The sequence below is a fragment of the Macrobrachium nipponense genome, chromosome 9 (assembly GCF_015104395.2).
Source record: "Macrobrachium nipponense isolate FS-2020 chromosome 9, ASM1510439v2, whole genome shotgun sequence".
Classification (NCBI taxonomy): domain Eukaryota; kingdom Metazoa; phylum Arthropoda; class Malacostraca; order Decapoda; family Palaemonidae; genus Macrobrachium; species Macrobrachium nipponense.
In genome coordinates, this window is record NC_061110.1 from 24879591 (window position 1) to 24889590 (window position 10000).

General features: G+C 35.9%; 1 long non-coding RNA gene across 1 annotated transcript in view; it reads right to left on the reverse strand.

The window, feature by feature from the left end:
* Nucleotides 1–10000, reverse strand: part of LOC135218480 (uncharacterized) — a 530865-nt gene that overhangs the window by 36165 nt on the left and 484700 nt on the right. The window lies entirely within an intron of this gene.

Below are 10000 nucleotides of genomic sequence, written 5' to 3' on the forward strand. Positions count from 1 at the left end.
TATATATATATGTGCGTGTGTGTGTGTGTGTATTACATACATACACACATATATATATATATGATATATATATATATATATATATATATATATATATATATATATATATATATATATTAATATATATATATATAATATATTATGCATATCTTTTAATAGCCAATGTGACCTAAATATCTCTCGCATCTTTTATGTGTAGTTCCATTAAAACAGAAAAAACAGAGGAAAATTCCCCCGTGCACCACCCTAAAAATGAAATGAAAATGAAATGAAAATGAAATGACAATGAAATGAAGCTTATATTGAACATGAAGCAGAGAACCCTTCCAGAGATGAAACAGAGAAAGCCCTCTCGGTTGTGAATTAAGTTAATGTAACGTGTGGGCAAAAACGAGAGACTTAAAAAATGCCAAACGCGAAATAAAAAGTCCGCAAATTGCCTCTGGGGTTACCGCAAGAGCTGGGAAGAGCTGCCAAATTAATATATCTCCAACATTAAGCCCCTTTCACTTGGAAACGAGACCATTTCGCCATACCTGCAGGAAAGAAAGGGAAGAAAGAAAAGGAAAGGTGGAATGGAGAGAGAGAGAGAGAGAGAGAGAGAGATTAACGGGATACATTTTAACTCTACTACTTCAGAGAGAGAGAGAGAGAGAGAGAGAGAGAGAGAGAGTATTGGATACATTTCAACTCCACTACTTCAGAGAGAGAGAGAGAGAGAGAGAGAGAGTATTGGCAGGGATACATTTCAACTGCACCACTTCAGAGAGAGAGAGAGAGAGAGAGAATTTACATGGTTACATTTTAACTCCACCATCCAACAGAGAGAGAGAGAGAGAGAGAGAGAGAGAGAGAGAGAGAGAGAGAGGGAGAGAGAGAGAGAATTTACATGGTTACATTTTAACTCCACCATCCAACAGAGAGAGAGAGAGAGAGAGAGAGAGAGAGAATTTACAGGGATACATTTCAACTCCACCATCCAACAGAGAGAGAGAGAGAGAGAGAGAGAGAGAGAGAGAGAGAGAGAGAGAGAAGCGGTCCCCTGAAAGAAAGAAGTGGGCTCTGAAATTCACATTAGAGGCAGCGCAGCGGGGAAACATGGCCAACTGTGTGATGGAAAATACGGCGGCTGTCGAGGGAAGTATAGCCAATGTAGCAGAAAATATAGCGAACTCAATGGAAAGAGGCGCTGTTACATTACACTGCAAGGATACACGATGTACTGAAATGGACGTAATGGCAGGTTTATCTTGTGTAGATACAAAGTTCCCTCTCTCTCTCTCTCTCTCTCTCTCTCTCTCTCTCTCTCTCTCTCACAGAAAGGAACGCCAAGAGTACAATGACGCCATTGTAAGTTTTATATCAAATGAATCAGCACGGTGGAATAATGAACTATTTTTTGTTGAAACATATAAAAATTAAAGTAAATTAGTATTATTTTAATGATATACCTCACCTTTTGAAAAGCACCTCCCCAAGAGAAACATCATTGAAATAAAAAAGTATCTTGGCAATTTTAGATTTTTAATGTGTTTTTGTAAGAAAAAAAAAAAAAAAAAAAAAAACTGGTGTTAACGCACTTGATCAAAGAGGTTCCAACATCATATAATCGCCTTCCCGAGTTTCACATACCTCTCATATAATTTAATAATGAAAAAAAAAAGAAAAAAAAAAAAATATTGTACTATAAGTAAACCCGAGAAGAGGCGACAGATAAAGTTAAGGTAGCAAGTTACAACATCCAATAAAAACACAAATTACATGAAAAATATACACGACAACTGATGCAAAAAAATAGTGTCGAGGAATAAATGATTCCTTTGCATAAGAGGACGGAAGGTTGATCGAGATAACAGCAACAATTATATGGATATGCCCGATAAGGTATACAGCTTTCGTTAAGACAGTAATCCATCTAACTAACAGAATGACTGACAAAAAGAGCAAACTCACTGATGTTCAGTCCTACTGAGAAGAACCAACAAAAGAGAAGCAACTCGCGTATGAGAGCACCGCTCCCAAAAGAGACAAACAAACAAGTCCAGAATGAAGCTTTTAACAGCAGATGTGGGAAATAAATACGTCATTAAACAACAACAGCCCTTTATAAGATGCCGATCTGGGAGGATGAGTAAAGCAACGTCTTCCCTATGGTGATACAGGAATCAGAATCAACAAGAATAAGGATTCGTAACTGACTGTAATAAAACAGAGAGGGCTGGAAGATACAGGAATCAGAATCAACAAGATTAAGGCAATTCGGGACTGACTCTAAGAAACAGAGGGGGCTGGAAGATACAGGAATATATAAGCAATAATAAGGCAATTCGGAACTGACTGTAGTAAAACAGAGGGCTGAAAGATACAGGAATCAGAATAAACAAGGATAAGGCTATTCGGTATTGGACTTGAATAAACAAACAGGGGGTCCTGGAAGAAATCAAGGCAATCATCAAATCAAACACCGTTAAGACAATTCGGGACTGACTGTAACAAACAAAGGGGGCTGGAAGATACAAGAATCAGAATCAACACGCTTAAGGCAATTCGGGACTGACTGTAATAAACAGACGGGGCTGGAAGATGCAGGAATCAGAATCAACAGTAATAAGGCAATTTGGAACTGACTGAAATAAAACAGAGAGGGCTGGAAGACACAGGAATCAGAATCAACAAGGTTAAGGCAATTCGGGACTGACTGTAATCAACAGAGGGGGCTGGACGGTACAGGAATCAGAAACAACAAGAATAAGGCAATTCAGGACTGACTGTACCAAACAGAGGGGGCTGAAAGATACAGGAATCAGAAATGTGAAATGTTGACTTATCAGTGGAAGAATTTTGAAGAGAATTGGAAGAAAGAAGAAAGTGATTAATAAAAGAAAAATGACGGGGAATGCTCAGATGTTTTGGGATCAACGAAAATTGACTTAATTCCATTGGGTAGAGAATTAAGAAGACCAAATGTGTCGCAATAGGGACGTATTTTAAAGGGACTCCTGCGAAAATTAGCATATGCCTGGTTTTTTTAAATACTCACACTACCAAAAAATAAAAGAAAAAAGGAAGAGGAAGAAGAAGAAGAAAAAGAAGAAGAGGGAGAAGAAGAAGAAGAACAATATTATCTACATAAGGTTTCACTTGCATCAACACATGCACATGGGGGAAGGAAGGCCATTGGGTGCACAAACACTCACAAACACCAACATATAGCAACATACATCCTCATCAACATACTCAACTCACAAGGATCTTCCCGGCGATGGAGAAGCAACAAAACAGGAACCTTCAGCAATTCGGCAACGAATCATTCTTGAAAAACACCGCAATGGAGAGCCGTTATTCAGACTGCTCATACATTATTCATGACTCATTGCAACCACACTCCATGTATACATCCCATTTACGGAAATACATTTTAACGTCATTATTTCGGAGAGAGAGAGAGAGAGAGAGAGAGAGAGAGAGAGAGAGAGAGAGAGAGAGAAATTTTAAGGTTCCCATTCCAGAAGATACATTTTAACTCCAGCATTTCGGGAGAGAGAGAGAGAGAGAGGAGAAGAAACCTTACCTTACAGGACCTTACATCTTGATTCGGGTTGCCCCCCACCCAGGTCCCTTAGTGTGAGGTACCTCTAATGTTCTTACCAGAGAGTTGCTAGTACATCTTCCGGTATATTTTGCATCTTCCAATCTTGGATGGTCTGGGATGCAGCTTACATATTTGTCGAGCTTATTCTTAAACACGTCTACGCTCACTCCTGATATATTCCTCAGATGACCTGGCAACGCATTGAATATACGCTGCATTATCGATGGTGGTGCGTAGTGGATTAATGTCCTGTGTGCTTTCCTTATTTTTCCTGGTATAGTTTTGGGCACTATTAATCTACCTCTGCTTGCTCCTTCTGATATTTTTAGCTCCATGATGTTTTCGTCTATTCCTTCTATCTGTTTCCATGCCTGAATTATCATGTAGCGTTCTCTTCTCCTTTCTAGACTATAAAATTTTAAGGTTTGTAGTCTTTCCCAGTAGTCAAGATCCTTAACTTCTTCTATTCTAGCTGAAAAGGACCTTTGTACACTCTCTATTTGTGCAATATCCTTTTGGTAGTGTGGGTACCATATCATATTGCAATATTCAAGTGGACTACGAACATATGTTTTATAAAGCATAACCATGTGTTCAGCTTTTCTGGTTTTGAAGTGCCGTAACAACATTCCCATTTTTGCTTTACATTTTGCCAGTAGAATTGCTATTTGATCATTGCATAACATGTTCCTATTCATCATCACACCAAGGTCTTTAACTGCTTCCTTATTTGTGATTGTCTCATTATTAGGTCCCCTATATACATATAGCTTTCCTTCTCTGTCTCCGTAATTTGTTGATTCAAATTTATCAGAGTTAAATACCATCCTATTTACCTCTGCCCAATCATATACCTTATTAAGGTCTCTTTGTAGCGTGTTCCTATCTTCATCACAAGTAATTTCTCTACTTATTCTTGTGTCATCGGCGAAACTACTCACTACCGAGTCCTTAACATTACTGTCTATGTCTGCAATCATAATAACAAACATTAATGCAGCTAACACTGTACCTTGTGGCACACCAGATTATTACCTTAGCTTCATCCGATTTCTCATCGTTTGCAATAACTATCTGTATTCTATTGTGTGAAAATTCTTTTAACCATCTTCCTACTTTATCCACTATATTATGTTTTCTAATTTTCTTCGTTAATATATTATGATCTACCTTGTCAAAAGCTTTTGCAAAGTCTAGGTAAACCACATCTGTTTCATTTCCGCTTTTCATATTTTTGTATATGTTCTCAAGGTGGACTAACAGTTGGGTTTGTGTACTTTTTCCGGGTACGAAACCATGTTGTCCTATATTAAACAAATTATTTTTTATTAAATGTTTCATAATATTTTTCTTCATTACCCTTTCATATACTTTCATAATATGTGATGTTAGACTCACAGGCCTATAATTATTTGCCTCTAGTCTTGATCCACTTTTGAAAGTAGGGGTAATATATGCTAATTTGTGCTCATCATAAATCTTGCCTGTATCTATACTTTGTCTTAATAATATTGCAAGTGGCTTTGCAATAGAATGAACTACTTTCTTTAACAAAATAGCTGGGACACCATCAGGCCCTGCTGCAGCTCCATTTTTAATTTCATTAATAGCCTGCACAATATCAGCTTCATTAATTTCTATGACAGCTAAATATTCACTATTTTCGTCCCTTACTTCTATATCATTATCTTCATTATCTATTCTAGGGGTGAATTCTCTCTTATATCGTTCTGCCAGTATGTTGCAAATTTCCTTTTTTTCATTCGTTAATCTCCCTTCAATTCTCAGAGGGCCTATTTCTATTCTTCTTTTATTCATCTTCTTCGCATATGAGTATAATAGTTTGGGGTTTTGCTTGATATTTACTAGGGTTTTTTCTTCCAAGTCCCGTTTTTCATTTTCTTTTGATTGTATAATCTTTTGTTCTGCATTTTCTATCTTACTTTATTTCGATCACTTTCCATGCATTTTTTTTTCTTTTTCAAGACCCTTTTTCCACTTTCTGATTTTCTGGAACAAGATCCTTCTGTCTCTTGGTATGCATGACTGATGTTTACTTTTCTTCTTCGGTATATATTTATCCACTATTTTTCTCTAATATATAATATCTCCGTATTTACCCTTATATCATCACTTACGAAAATGTTATCGCAATCTTTGTTTAAATCTTCATTTATTTCTGACCATTTTATATTTTTACTGTAGAAGTTGTATTTTCCATATCCTTCCCACTTTTTCATTTCTTGTTTATCTCTGTTTTCACTTGCTTTGGAATGGACTGTTAATTCTATGACATTATGGTCTGAAATACTCGCATTATAAACTATTATTTCTTTACCATAATTCACCTCGTTCACAAATACTAGGTCTAAAGTATTTTCCTTTCTTGTTGGCAGGTGATTTATTTGTTGAATGTTGTATTCTAGTAGCATATCTAATAGCTTTTCGAATTGCCTCTTATCTTCTGCACTACTATTACTCTCTTTTTATATGTATAAATACAACCACAATCTCCTATTCGTTCTTTCCAGTCTACGAAAGGAAAGTTAAAGTCTCCAGATAGGAGAATAGTCCAGTCCTTGTGATTTCTACATATATCATCCAATTTTTCTATTATTGTGTCAAACTCTTTAGTATTAGGGGGTCTATATATTACTATGTTCATTAATTTTTCAGATTCAAATTCTACCGCTATTAGTTCACATTCTGAGTTACTATATTTCTCATATATTTTTCCTTGTTTTTTGTCTTTCCCATATATCGCGGTTCCCCTTGATTCCTATTTTTTCTATCTGATCTATAAGTTTGGAACCCTTTTATTTGATCGTCATTACCAGTCTCTTGAGAATACCAGGTTTCACTTATATTCATTATATCTATTTTCTTTTCAATTTGGGTTAGTTCTTCTAAGTACTCTATTTTTCTTTTTGAGTTACTCGTAACTAAACCCTGCGCATTCATCACTATGATGGTTTGCGTGTTTTCTCCTTCATTTAATATGGGTAATAAGGATTTTCCTACGTCTCTTTCCTGTTCTGGTATGTTGTTCTTTTCTTCATTTCCAGAAATTCTGACATTAAAAAATCCAACTTTTCCATAATATTTGATCTTCCTTCATCATAATTATTCATTTTGAGAGAGAGAGAGAGAGTCTAGAACAGCAAAATTAACATTGGAACCACAATGTATTTCGAGGCTACGCGTACTTATGACAACGCAACTAACATATAGGTCTAACCGTTTTTCCTTCCCTTAAACATCACTTTACCTACCTAAATAAATAAGCCTCGCCCTGAGACCTATCTCTCTGTCGTTATCTTTCACAGGACCCGTGTGCAAATGGGCCTACAGTGGTCTGGCGCAGACGGGTTCCTCAGTTTGTGGCTGCTGCTCTATTTTCGACTCTCATATCAGTGGTCTGGTTTCGTTTTTCTTTGGTGTTCAACTTATCGTACCCCGTCTGTCTCTTGACTGTATCCGTATTCCGCTAACTGCTAAAGTTTCTTAAGCATTAATATAGCTAGTCAGCTGGTGTAGTGGTTAGCGTCGTGGCATGCCACTCAGACGTCGCGGGTTCTCGTCTTCCCCAGGCCGATGACAAATCACTGGCTCTGTATCATAATCAGCTCTGCTGCAGTGTGTGGTCTGCAGTGAGAGGTTGAAACCAACATTCATTGGAAGCTTCAATTTCAAGTCAATGGCCCGTGCGTGTTTGCTCCATGTGAATAGGTTTCATCTAATAATAATAATATAAATCGTGATGTGCTTACACAAACTAATTTCCTTGGCTGGCTGCAGATTTCGTATTTTAAGCTGAATTATGCCAGAGGCCTCGAGATATTTTGAATCCATTATTGTGTCAGTGACGTCGAATTTTAACTATTCTCTCTCTCTCTCTCTCTCTCTCTCTCTCTCTCTCTCTTCGGTGGAAGCAACCTTGGCGAATGTAGATGATCTGCCAAGTTTCCCGTTTTCAAACTTAGAAGAAGAAATGTACAATAAACGGCATATCCTTAAACAAAAACAAAGAGTAAATCTAGAATGTTTCCAGTATTATATTTGGGGTTTTTCCCTTCCCTATATATTTCTATTTTTCTTAAATTAGGTAAATCTAAAATATTTCCAGTTATCATATCCGGGTTTCTCCTCTCGCATAGATAACTCATCCTGCTATCATATACATATGAGGGCGTTTTTTCGGCCATCTAACGCCTCAATTTCCCTAACAGAGTTGGGGATGACTGAATATCTATTTGGATTAACAGCAGTTCAACAATACATTTTGATTCGAATACCCAGGCAGTCATGTTAAAGAAAGATGATTAAGTTTCGATTAATCGAGTTCCTTGATTTCTTTTGCCAGATTGGAGAAAAAAGTTAACATTCTAAGGGTTTCTTATTCTCTTCACAAAGCAATCTAATTCGGCCACCAAAGCGGCTATGGTCAAGATAATGATTTCGATTAGTGAGAATTCTTGATTTCTCTGTTTCTGTTGAATAAAATGGCAGAATTCAGCGAATTAATTTTATATATTATCTTTTCTATTTTTCGTATTACTCGTTTTCCTGGCTCAGTGATACTCTATAATAATCTCTGTTGTTATCATTATTATTATTATTACTATTATTATTATTATCATTATTATTATTATTATTAAGAAGCTACGTGCCCATTCATATGGAACAAGCCAACAGGGGCAGCTGACTTGAAAATCTTCCTAAGCATATGGTGTTCATTTGAAAGAAGTTACATAAGATAATATTAAGTGCAGAAAGAAGAGATCGTCTATTAGAATCGAAAAAAGGTAAGTCAATAAATTAATAGATAAAAAAAATCTAAATAAATTAGAATACGTGATTTTTCTTTTATTTGGCTCAGGTCCTTACACATCTTTGTATAAGAAAACGGGTAACTGTAACAATGAAGTGGATTTTTTTTTTTATAAAAACTTATAGGAACTTGACATTATCTCTAAAATGATCAATCAAAGATTATATATTACATAGGCTTTTTCTGCTTGTTATTTCATATTTCAAGTAATATTTATATCCCTCCAGTTACGTTTTTTATGATTAAACTGCTAATATATACAAATTTAGTTTTTGCTACTGGTTGCATAAACTTTCAGACGTCGTAACTCAAAAAGAAAGGTACAGGCTGGAGACTTCAGAAAACCATAAAATGGGACGACGCTGCTTAATTTGAATATTTTATTAATAGAATTTTTCCATCACTCCTTAATGCCTGAAATTTTCTATGAATATTTGATTTTTTAGAAGCTTCGAGTTTTGAGTAATGACATTTGAATACAAAACAGCTATAAGTCGCCTGGGGCTTCAAAATGGCATAAGTAAACTGAATGAACTTTCTGATGAACAGAGTCAACATTTTGATGGTGAACTGAGTCATCTTTTTTTATTATGAGCCGAGTAAGGTTTCTGATGAACTGAGTCAGCTCTTCGTTGGTGAACTGAGTCAACTTTCTGATAAACAGTCATTTATTTGATGGTGAACTGAATCAACTTTCTGATGGTCAAATGAGTCAACATTTTGATAGTGGACAGAGTCAACTTTTTGATAGTGAACCGAGTTAACTTTCTGATAAACTGGGTCACCTTTTTGATAGTGAACCGAGTTAACTTCTTGATGAACCAAGTCAACTTTTTGATGGTGAACGGAGTGAAAATTTTGATGGTGAACAAAGTTAACTTTCTGATGGCGAACTGAGACAACTTTTGATAGTGAAATGAGTAAATTTTTTATGGTGAACTGAGTCAAATTTTTTTTTTATAGTGAACAGAGTTAACTTTCAATGAACCGAGTCAACTTTTTGATGGTGAACCGAGTGAAAATTTTGATGGTGAACGAAGTTAACTTTTTGATGGCGAACTGAGTCAACTTTTGATAGTGAAATGACTCAGGTTTTATGGCGAACTGAGTCAACTTTTTTTTATAGTGAACCGAGTTAAATTCCTGATGAACTGAATCAACTTTTTGATGGTGAACTGAATGAAGATTTTGATGATGAACAGAGTTAACTTTTTGATGGTGAACTGAATAAACATTTTGATGGTGAACTGAATAAACATTTTGATGGTGAACTGAATAAACATATTGATGGTGAACAGGTAACTTTTGAATGTGAACCGAGTGAACATTTTGATGGTGAACAGGTGACTTTTGATTGTGAACTGAGTGAACATTTTGATGGTAAACTGAGTCAACTTTTGAAAGTAAAATGAGTCAATTTTTTATGGTAAACTAAGTCAACTTTTTGATAGTGAACCGAGTTCACTTCCTGATGAAGTGAGTCAACTTTTTGATGGTGAACTGAGTGAAAATTTTGATGATGAATAAAGATAACTTTTTGTTGGCGAACTGAGTCAACGTTCGATAGTGAAATGAGA